The sequence below is a fragment of the Lepeophtheirus salmonis genome, chromosome 4 (assembly GCF_016086655.4).
Source record: "Lepeophtheirus salmonis chromosome 4, UVic_Lsal_1.4, whole genome shotgun sequence".
Lineage (NCBI taxonomy): Eukaryota > Metazoa > Arthropoda > Copepoda > Siphonostomatoida > Caligidae > Lepeophtheirus > Lepeophtheirus salmonis.
The window spans coordinates 22,378,386-22,391,593 of record NC_052134.2 but is presented as its reverse complement, the minus strand read 5'-3'; positions in this window follow the sequence as shown (position 1 = coordinate 22,391,593).

Sequence of the window (13,208 nt, the reverse complement as noted above, 5' to 3'; positions counted from 1 at the left end):
GAGCACTAAGATATAATTTTTTGTTAGCTGTGGGCACTGAATGTATCATACATTCTTATGTAACAATCTACTCTACCTTTATGAGTTCAGATGGTTAATTTTGCGGAGGAAAGAAAAATTACATTGGCCCAAATGAGTAAGTGACGTCATCCATTGTATCTTAAAATGAGCATATCATAAGGAAAATAGTTTTTTAGAAGGGAATTAAATTTGGACAAAAATTGAAGACCTGGTTTTTGTTTTGTTTTTCTTTTAAAAAAATGAAACGTCTAAACGGAAATGTTTTAGAAACGAACGGAAAAAGTGTGAACAGATCTAAGCCTAATTTATTATGAAAATTTGATTGAACTAAAGGCTGCAGTCAGCAAATAAATATTAATGTGGATCAAAACTTGCATGACAAATGTCAGCAATAAAAAAAAAGACAAGACAGTTTTTCCGCCTATGGGTGCTTTTTAACCTATGAGTTTTTTCTTAAGGAATTCTTTTTTTGATGCGACGAATTTTAATTCGCTTTACCCCTTCCCCTCCGTGTGCCCAATTAGAAAATAGGACCGGAATCACTGCTCTCTAGGATGAACTTGAGTTATAGTAATTATTCATCATCAAATATTGGATACGTTCCGCATGGGGTATGCATGAGGAAATCATCCTAAGGAGTAAAATAAGTCATTGAAGTGTCTACGTACTCAACCCCCAAAAGAAATATCCTCTCATTTCCGATTTATAAGCAGCCTTAATCTATTAAAATATATTCAAGCAATGTATATAGGAACTTACATCTTTGTTGTTTCAAAAAAAATAAAAAGTAAATTTAACCTCAAATCACGAAAATATTATCGTCATAAGACCCCTAAGGTGAACCTTTGAATATTATAAGAATTATTATAGATACATACTTATAATAATATGTGCTCACAACTCACAAGTTCAATAACTTTTATCATTCAACGATGGGGAAGAGATGATAAGGAAGCCAATGTGAGGATGTTGTCCCATCTTCTTCTTTGGATCTATTAGACTGTCCCGAAATGCAGTCAGAATGGAATAATAAATGAAGGGCTCCATTTTCTCTGTATTTGGTTCAGTCATAGATAACTTAGATAAATAAAATTTCTTAAATGTTAATATTATCAGAATTGGTTTTTTTAAATATCCGCAAGGAATTGCAGATAAATTTGAAATTTTTCAAATTGCTTTTTATGTCGGCCCCCATTTTGAATTTCGTACTAAAAATTTCATTGCTCTGTCCAACTGAACTCTTTCTTTCATGTAAAACTTGTTTTACAGACAAGGGAAATCGCATAAGGGCCGATATTTGCCCATAAGTTTTGAACTACTTGAATCACAATGGGGTTTTAAAAGTGATTGTGTATGTCGTTAAGAAAAAGTTTATGGTGGACACATAAATTAATCGACGAAATGAAACAGTCATCGCCTGTGATCTGATTGAAGTCCGGAATCATGGTTTTGTACAATTGGTGAGCCATGGTTCCATCACCCCACCAGATTTAATTGAAGCTGGACTTAAGATCAACGCAGCTGAGTGTATGAAGAAATTGAAGAACGTCTTACTATCCTTGATGAAAGATAAGTTGGTCCTAAACAATGTGCTATATGTGGAGGATTCTATCTTGTACCATGCCTCCAAAGCAACTTTGTAATTCCAATCTGAGAGGGTCCAATTTTTCCTCAAAGCTAAAATCTGGCCTAGCAATAATCCAAATTTGAATATTCTCGAGTACTATCTATGAGATATCCTTCAACAATAGGTCAATAAAATAATCTACAACAGAGTAAGCTCCATAAAGGCTAGTATAATCAAGAACTGTAGGATGATCCTAGTTGATAAATTAATCACGACTGCAGTGCAATTCATGTACATAATCACAAAGGTTATTAAAGCTGGAAGAGGTCCCATCGAATTAAAACAAGATCATGGGTAACAAATTCACAAATTTTCATTAGATTTTATCAAATACTGTATATCTAGATTAACTTAAATTTATTCAAATAATGAGATAATGCTGTCCTTCATTTAAAGTTTCATCTTGACTGCATTTTGAAACAGTCTAATATGAAGACACACTCACGTAGAAGCTGTTATGAAACAACAACATAAGATAATGATAAATACGGAAATTAGTCTAAAAGAACAATTGCTTTTCCTTTTATGGGCATGAAGCTTCATTTTGGCTCTTAATACCTATTTGAATAATATCAAATACAAATAGGTTGACTGATGATGAACGATTCATTTGATTGTTTTTCTTGACAGAGTAAGATGGTTTTATTTTTTAGGGAAAGATGTTGTAATTAATGGATCTATATAGATATTAGTAATGTCATGGATTGTGGCTCCAAATCGGTTATTTAACAGCTAAACAGATAAAAGATGTTTACTCGCAAACTGTTTTTCAAAAATCTTGGAAGAACTGACTCGTCAACAGTGAATTTGTACAGATCAAACCCCTTCCCCCCCTAAATAAAAATGAAAAGTCATCTTGCATCTATTATGTTCTTTCTTTCTTTCAGACATATAGGGCAACAAGTATTTAAACTAATAGTATTGGTGGTGCGTGGCTTTTTGCCACCAATGGCAGAATATATTAATTTACCGTCTAAATTTTTTTTAGAAAAACAGTGGATTTCTTATTTGATAAATATTTTTTACACCCCTTCAAGGATGCTTCTATAGTTTACCGTTTAACACGCCCATAACAATGTCTCTTATCCATCTTATTTGTATTTTGTATTATATATAGCAGGCAGGGGTCGTGCAACAGTTGGGTTTGCCATTTTCACTTTTTTGGATTTTTAATAATCAAATATTCAAAAAAAATATGTATTTATTTTTTTCAACTTAGTCCCATTGGCTCTTCCAATTTCAAAAACGGCGCAAAGAGCTTGCATATGTACTATTTCTACAGAAAATGAGATAAAAAGGATTTGGATCTCCACCTTAATTGAGGAATCAGGGCAGAATCGGATCAGAACAAATAAAATTTATATTATATTCAATAATAACAAGGAAGCGTTTGTGCAAAAAATCACAATGTACTCGGAACTACAATTTTGGGGATCCGTTACATCACTACTAAGTACGTATCTTGTCTATAATGGTTCGATATTTTATAAATCTTGTTTTTTCTCGATTTTGTTTCCTCCTGTTGAGAGCAATGTAAATACAACATGCATACTTATAAATTTAATTGGCTCTCAATCATTTCTTTGGTATATAAACCATTCTAGGACCATTGCAAATATTTATCTGATGGATGGATATTGTGGAATCTCCAGTAGGTTGTATATTATTAATTATTGGTATAGGCAAATGTACCAATTTCAATGTCATGAGTAGAACATCGCAAAATGTATGGATAAATAACTTTTTTGAGAAAATAAAAGAAAAAAAAAAACAGTTGTTGCATGAGCTTACCTCTCATTTTACTAAATAATTTATAGTTTTTGTACAATATTAAATAATTACAATAATGTTCTTTTTGAAATGATTGAAAAATCAAGTTTTTTTTATAATGCAAGCTTAAACTATTTTTATGGAATATTACCAATTTGAAAGCAAAAAAAAAAAACACATCGTGCTTTATTCTTTAAAATCATAACATAATAGGGAGCTGATTTTGAATCATTAATATGTTATGTCTTCCTCCCTCTTCTTACACTCATCCATATGTCCGCTCTTAGCCATGGGGTACTCTTAACCCTTAAAATACGAGGTAATTTACTACATGTACAATATCACTTAGATCCATGGGACCAATATTTGCTTTTCAAATCCATTTTTATGCTTTCATTGCAAAATATGGGTTTTATGAGGAGGTTTCATCTGTTAGAAAAGGATATTCATAATAAAGTCGATTACATAAATTTGAATTAACCATAATATTAGAATGAAGAAATAAAAAAAAAATTGTGTTTTATTTAATACCTAGAGCACTTTAATATTTAGCCGCGACAAATAAAGGAAGTAAGACAAAGACATAACTTATGAAAATGGACACAGGGATATTTCGAAGGTAAATGGGATAAATTATGCTAATAAGTAGATTTGTAAAAAATTACATCTTACTTGCATTTGAAATTTTGTGTTTTTTTAGCACACTTAGGTGGATTTATTCATTTATTAAACTGCTATAATTATTTTTTAATTCGTGAAGAGAGAAAATAATAGAATAAAGTAACATTTAAAGACATAGAGTAAATACAGTCGATATGTAAGAATAAAATAAATATAAAAAAAGAGGAAATTTCGATAAAAAAACATCTTAGTTTTCATAATTTTTGATTAGATTAGGTGCGAGCTGGTAGTAGAGCTAAGAAAACACACAGTCCATATCTTGCAAAAACGTGTTCAAGAAATATTTTTATTTCCATCCTCAATTTTAATCTTAATTAAAATTTAATTTAATTTTAGTATTAACAAATTTAATTTTAATTAATTTTAACTTTGACAACGAACACTCATACCTTTTCAACAATTCCTGTGTATTACAATCTGTCTTTTATGCGCCCCCACATAGGTTTAAATTTATATGTTCATGAACGCTTTTGAAAAAAAAAAATACTTTTCAGATTATCAATTACAAAAAAAACCTCACACTTGTTAAGGTCATATTATACACAATTCTAATTAAAAGTCTAAGTGCTTTTTTGAGCCCGACATTAATTAAGGATCAACATTATAGTAATGTAATCAACCGTCATGAGTCCTTAGCTGCTCTCCCCTACACTATTCTTCAAATTGTATATGGCAGGGATATCCAACCTTTTAATATAATGGGCTGCATTGCTACTTGAAATATTTTAATGGGCCACAGAACCTATTTAATTTAATTTCATGAAAAATGGCTTCATAAACCAAAACCATTAAATACATTTTTTTTGCACTCTGTTGCATAATTTGATCAAATGAACTTGTTTAAGGAAATATTCTTTTGAAAAACTCCTATATTTGGGAGGGCTACAGACCCCTTCCCCCCACAGACGCCCCTGCTGTTAGAGTCTAAGAAAATAAAAGGTGAATTAAAATATTTTTCAATGTTTGTAAAATATTATGCACATTTTACACGTTTTGATGATATTGCGTAAATTTTACTACAAAAAATACCACTTGAAGTGAGAATGACAACGAGGTTGCACGTGAACATTAATCAGAACACAGATTGAACATCCCTTGTATGGGCTTTCATGTCCAACGTATTTATTTTGACATACTAGAACAGTATTAAATTTACAACTTTATTTCTAACATTCCTTTTCTACAAGCAGCTATGGAACAAAATCATGTTTTTAGTCAAGTACTGATAATGAATACGAGTACCACATATTAGTTTTTTAAATTTGGAAGACTAGTACTTGATTAATTGAATAAAATGAAGGAACATTTTTCTTATAGTGTAACTATAAATGTAAGTATCTATTCAAATACTAATGATACCACATATTCTCAATACTAGTTATTTATCCTACTACTAATCCAACCCATCAATATAAATAGTTTGAAATGAAAAAATCATTTCAATTTTTTTCCAAAAGAAAAGTCATTTTTGATTAAAATAGGTAATGCAAAAAAAAAAAAAAAATAGCTCTCCTCAAAGAAAAGTCGAAGTGTACTATCTACATGTACTTGATAGAATAGAAACTTATAGAAAACTTGATAGAAACTGTGCAATTGAACTCATATATTCTCAATTTTCATATTCTTTAACTTTATAATTATCACTAATAGGGAAGAGGTTATTTCTAAAGCCAGTGAGATCAGTTTTTCGTGAATTGCAAATCCCAATTTTACCCACAAAAAGATAAGAATGAAATAGGTAGTGATGAACATGCTAATTTTTGGTAGATTACAGAGTGCAACTTCTATTTAAAAACCAACACATTTATTTTCTTAAATGAATATTCTCTTAAGCATCCAATTTTAATAGGACAATTGGTAATTGAAAACTCAATGAAAAAACAAAACATATATGCCCTTTGCTTCAATAACCGCCTTGACTCAATCTCAGACACAAGTGTAGGTCTTGATAGCAGTCTCCATTAGTAGATTCTGGAATTTTTCCAGGACCCTAGTCATCACCTCAGATTTTGTGTTGTAGGATAAATTGTTGGTATGTAGCTCAACTGCGTCCAACAAAGAAAACCATGCAGTTTATGTCCGATGAGGTTGGAGGCCAAACACTGTGTGTAATGATCAAGTTAATGCTATTCTAGAAGTGGTCTAGAAGTGGAAATCTTTTGGCACAAGATGGCAATTTCAATCATAGGAAGCAGACGAAAAGGTCTAAAAACTAAATTAAATTAAAACCATTGGACGATGATGATAATGATTTACTACAAGAATTGCCAAAAAAATTGTATATTACTGAAAGCTGAAGTACTCCCACCAGAAAAAGAACTAAATTATATCAAGCTCAAAAGATCCAATTTTATGGATACTCCAGACATATGTGAATTCATCTTGACATGATTAATCTCTTAAGGTGGGATGGAATGATAAAGTTTATGCTATTCGTGGAGTAGTACTTTCTTCTTCAGTTATTCCTCTTAGTAGTCTAATTCTATTTGTTGTACAAGACAGTAATAATATAATATAGTTTAGAATTCAGCACTTTGGTCTTTATTCATTTACGCATACGATCATACCACTGGGTCAAACAAATTAGGGAACTCTATTTGTATAAATATACAGGAAAATTGTTAAAAAAAATTATTATTACAATGATTATTTATAGTCGGTGCATGGAATTTGATAGTATGAAACAAATTTACCAATAATGCATGAAAAAAAAAAATCTTGTCTAAACTTTGCAAGTATCTGTCTAAATATATAAAATGAGTTTCCCAATTCCTTCAGGACCTGTTCAAAAAAATAATTTCTATTATATTTTTATGTTACTGTACTTTTTCTCATGTTTATGGATGTCATGAATAAGGATATTGATGTAATTAATGACTTTACGTTTATTATTTGTCATAAAATTTGTTCTGTAAATATTATTTAGAGTGTAATATGAGGGAAAAAAAAAAAAAAAAAAGGCAAAGAGATGCGCGTTATACAGAGTACACAACTTATTTTTTTCAGTCATATTTGCCCTCCTTTGGTGCTAAGCAGTTATTTTTAAAATAGATACTATTAATATATTTATTTCATTTGTTCTCTAATTTATTTATCATGCATTCCAAACCCATGAATATTTTGTTCTTGTGTACTTAAATATAGTTTACTTGTTTGAAAAACAACATCATTTAGCTTACAAAATTTGGATAGCCTTCTTTTATACAATAAAAATGTTTTAACTCACAAAAATATGGTGTTTTTGTTTGGTCACATTTATTTTATTGATGACGTCATTTAAAAAAATTATTTTTAATTTTAACACCTAATTTTTGCATGAAGGGTTGTATTGTCTTTCTCCTACTAAAGATTTACTGAGGAAATAATGAAACAAAAAACACGTATTTCAAATATGTGCACTCATTCACACATCCTCGATGCAAAAATGAGTAGGGATAGAAAATATTTATAGTATTCAGTATTTATTACGGACTAAAGATTGTAGTCCCATCCATTTCAATCTTGGTCCGATCTAATTCAGTCCTGCACATCAGTCTTAAAAAGTGTGTCCTTGATGACGTGACTCAACTTTATTTCTTCTTGGTATAATCCTAACGGTCCTAAGGACCGGGTTTAGAGATCAGTAGGACCACTCCTAAGACCGGGCGGAACTTGATGGAATAAATAAGGACCGACACAACACTACTTATTCCCCCCTCCTATTCAAGTCCCCATTTACAACTAAAAAAGAAATTGTTGTACAACATCTTGGCTATAATGGAGTAATACGTATGGTACTATCAATACACAGAATGATCGGAAATAGTTATTTGATGCCACAAAATAGGTGAGTCAAAATCCTTGTATCAGTATGAATATAATCCTTTAATAGCCATGAGTACATTAATAGGTACATTAATGTATGAGTAGTTATGGGACAGGAAACACATCACAAAAACCTTAAAAGCTCTTTTTTTATTCTTTTCAATGATAATCAATATCTTCTGAGTGTTTAAAATACTTTGTAAGAGATACCGGGGACAGTTGCTACCCACAGGGACTTTAAAAAAAAATTAAAATAGCTACTGCCATAATTATTTTTTTACCAAACGGTCATAGGAAATTGCACCAATTAGGTGTAAGTAGAACTACAATTAATCCATCTGATTCAGGAAATTATTTAATATCTATATACAGATCATATACACAAATATATATCTTAATCTATGAAAAAATGTTTCATATTTCATTGAATCTACATTTAATTCCCAATACATTGAAGTATGCCCCTGAAACATTAAATTAGATTATAAGCATTTGTTCGTTTATCTTAAAAACGCCTAGTTTAAAATATATGAATCCCTTAAGTACTTTTTAATGGAAGTTTAGTGAAATTAATCATCGATATATGTTCCTTTTGCTTTCTGGGATTCTTCTTTTTTCAATGTGAGGACTGAGACCATAGAGAAAGAAATACATATAGGCGAAAATGTTGAGTAATATACCAAATAAAGCTAACAATACGGGTAAATTCAAAGAAATGACGGTTTATTTTTGATAATATATGTATATTTATTTTAATGGACTTGTCTCAGAGCATGAGGACTTGGATATGTAACAGATTCGGTGACGTCTCAACCTAGATGCATCAAGACTGTGGCTCATCTTTAACTCGGAGATTGTGGACTTGGACTCAGAAAAAGTAAACACTATGGGTATTTAATTGACTAAAATGACAAGAATGATGTATTAAACACATTGTAAGAGGTCAATTCGTATGTTAATATATATTTGTATGTAAATTTAGTGAACAAAGAGATAACTATGGTCTTAGGGCGTTATAAGAGACATTTCAGTCAGTTTTTAATATTTGAAAGTGATGATTTAACTATATATATTTATTTTGTCTATTAAGTGATAGAATCGTCGCATATATTGTTATAAAGTTGGGTACTGCCAAAGCTTTGGTACTTGAGTCACGTTATCATAAATTTGGAGTCTGAGTATGATTAATCAAACTCCACCTGGGCAAGATAGTTGGAAGACACCAAGTTATTATAACTTAGAGTAGTATGAGAATCTTTAAAATAACTTGAACTTGGGAAAGATATACTTGACCACAACACAGACTATTACATTCAAAGGAAGGAATGTTCTGTTAAAAGTACTTTTGGTCATCTAAGGATTTATGTGTAAGTCAAGAAGAACATAATTATTTTCTCCACTCTATTTGTTATTTTAATGACGACGACTTTAGTATTTATGTAAATAAATAACACACGTTTTAGTTAGCATGGTGATACCGTTGCATATAGGTAAGTTTCATAAATTGACAAAAATACCAATGAAATTATCAACCAAACAACTATAATTAAGTGCTTACAAATATTCATCATATATTTTTATTATAAAAATAAAATAGTTCAAAGATATCAGACACCAACTTCCTATTTATTCAAGAGTTTATTAGGACAATTTCGTTATTCGTCTTTTGGCAGGTGGATCGATGTCTGCTTACAAAACTTCTTTTACAAAAAAAACAACTTTAAAAACTATCTTTTTACAAAACTCAACACGTTTATCTTGCTATAAAAGACTTTTGCAAGTTAGTTATTTGTTTTGCAACAAAAATGGACAAGAAGTATTTCCAGAATAGTAAAAACAATGTTTTAATTTCTTATAGATACAAAAATAAGAAATACTTATCTTCCAGAATTATAGGCTTGACGTTTCTTTCTTAATGCATTCACATTTATTATATATTTTGGTCACCTTATCAATTTAATTTCTTTGACTTCTATATTGCTTAATCTTATGTTAAATTAAATTAATAAATGTATAGCTACGCTTTGAATAAAATATGACATTAATACTGTAGACTTTGTTAATATCTACTATTTAAGTTGCTAGGAACAGGGTCGTATTTTAAATAATTTTCTTAAGATTATCACTGAAACCTTGTCTGTATAAATTAGTCAAACGGAATAGTGATCAAATCATAATGCAGAATGAAAAGAAGGCGTGAAGTCCTTTCGTAGGACAGCTTTTATCATTTATCCTAAATCTCTAGACTATTATTAGATAGGAAAACAAAACCTAAAATTGAATTGGGTGTTAAAATTCAATGTAAACTTTACCTGGATCACTAGAAAATCTATGATAACTACGCTTTGATGAAGGACCCTTGTCCAAATTGGAGCAAACTTAAGAAACACAATATTTTACCGTTTTAGTTTCAGTGTTGAACTATTATTTATGAACAATATGAAATATAAACTTCCTTGACTAACAATCTGTAATCCCAACTGGGTAAAGTATATTCAAATGTGATCACGTATTAAAAGTTGAATAATCAAGTTCTTGCATTTAGCTGGCGTTGAAAATACCTTACTCCTTTCTCAAGCTGTAGTTCATCACCAAAGACTGAATATATTTTATCTACTGCTGCCTTGTATGTCAAACTGTCAATAAAAAACCAAGTCCGTTCTATTTATGTCTTTCTCTATAACTGCTGCGTACAACGGTTGCTACAAAAATATAATACTTTGTTAGCTATTATTTTATAAAAATACATGCTACCTCATCAAAGCTGATCCGTACTCATTTGTTTTCCTAAATTTGCATAAAGTAGGGATAATGAAAAGAAAAAAGATAATATTTTTACTCTGAGAGTAATCAATGATATCTTTTTGAAACCAAAGTTATGTTGTTAAGATTATTTTAAAATAAGGATATATTTTTTATCAATGTCGTATATTCCTACAAGTATTTTACTATTTCATTGATATTTACGTATGCAAAATGGATTGAATTTAGCTTTAAAAAAAAATGATACAGCGATTAACTGACCTCAATAATATATTTGTCAACTTTTTTTTTACCCAGCTCACTAACATCATTACAAAAAAGATGTTTACTTATAAAGAATTAAATATTTATTTCTAATTCCGAGAAAGAAAAAATGAAATTGAAACGAAAAACGTGGCATTTTCTACAACTTTGGGAAACAAATCATTTTAGTAATAGAATTCAAAGACCTGGTAATTGATCAAGAAACAAAAAACGTAGCAAACAGGTTTCCCTTATTTATAAAAAAAGGACAGGGTGGTACATTGGAATCTCAACAATTACTAATTTAATAATTAATGGAGGTTATATTATTGAAATTAAATCATATTTCGATATATTCAAACTTAAACAATCATTTACAAAAAACAAAAAGAAAACTTGAGTTCTCTAGCTTACGTACGAGTCGAAAAATTAACTCATGAGCGTGATCGACGAATTCTCATTTGTGCACTTCAAGGAGTTGGGTCTTTCCAGGACCACTGTCTACGTCGTCAGTAAATCTGAAACGTTGAAAAGGAAGAAGGACTTTGTCCATAAGCCTAAGCTGGCACCGAAAAAAAGAAAACAGCCCATACCAATCCCCTCATGTCCAAGAGGGTCCCTTCAATATATCTCGAGGTTTTACAGCGGACTGTCAATAGACCTATCAAAAAAGTGAGCGGAAAGTGCCGTGTGAGGGTAGAAAGACCACTTTTGAGACCAGAAATTAAAGATAATCATCTCCTTTGCTCTAAGAGTCTTTTGAAGGAGTCTTTTGATTTCTTTTTACCTCTTTTTTGACACCTTTGGCCACCTACATCCCTGATGCCAACCCTTTCTACTGACCCCCCCATACCCCCCCACATGGCTACATGTTGAGGGAAAGGCCTGCAGCTTCCTCCATCCATCTTTTGAAGTTTAAAATTCAAAGAGTTCAGTTTTTAATGGACCACTCGGTAAATAAACAATTACTGTACATTTTATTGGATTCTGTTACAACCTATTAAGCGGATGTAAGTATATATGCTCTACATCTACATTGAAAAACAAGGAGTATTGAGTATAATGGATCTATGCCATCATCAACCCTGATTGGTTTCACACCCATTTCTTTTGTAACAGATTCATTTCAATGTATTATCTTTTTTTTTTTATTAAGGAGCACCCTGAAACAAAAACCAAAAAAGGGGTATATCTGTTTCATTAGTGATCATTCATATCGTCAAAATTGATAATAATAAATTAGTTTCTGAAAAGAATGTTATTCCAAGGAGTGGTCCTCCATGTAAGTCTGGGAAATAATTGAGTGGCCCTCTGAGCAATAAAGATGCTACATATACTTACCGGGTGTGTATTTAATTATGAAGTAATTTAATTAATTATTTTTTGAAGAGCTGTGATGAATCGCTATTAAAAGTTTTGTAAATGAAAATTAATAAACTGTAATATATCTGTATAAACAAAAAATATATATTTTTTTTTTCAGATTCCAAATAAAATCTACGAACAGATCTCAGGCATACTGGACTTCATTGCCAATGTGCGCAAATTGGTATGGAATAAAATAGTATCCTGGTCAACTATACATATAAATAAACAATATCTGATGGGAAATGAGTAACGACAATCCAAAAATAGTTGATTTTGTATCAATAATATTGCTGTTTCGAAGATTAAAAACAGTAGTCTCGTGAAAAAAATGAGTGGATCTTGCATTAATAAGTATTGAGTTAAATACAAAGCTGGAACTTGGTTACACAAAAGTAGAGTGAAATTGCCTTAACTTTAACTTTTTAAAGAGGTTCTTGAATAAATAACAACTCGTGGGCAATAATAATAAAGTCTAATTACGAAAATTACACTGTCAATAACTTTATTATAAGATTTTTTTAGGGCCCTGGTGAAATACTTAAGATTATGAAGTGTCTTGATCAATACTGGGACCAAATGTCACATTCGTGCGATGTTTTTATCGATGGAGTATTATTCAATATAGGCTCTAATCAGCCATTTAACAATAACCCCCCAAAGAGGAACTTATTGCCAACATTATGAAGAAGAAAATATCATCTCTGTGGGAGAAATTATGAAGGGTTTACGGAGGAATCAATAACTGGATCCTCCAGGCAGCAGTAGAAGTTTTCTCTATACACATAATAGTCATAGTCAATAGAATGTTCTTTATTGAATGGTAATTTGAATGGTCGAATCTAAGCAAATCAAAGACTTCTTTATTCGAAAAAAGATTATTGAAAAGCTTGTTGATATTTTATAATAAGCATTTCCTCAAATCCTTCATGCC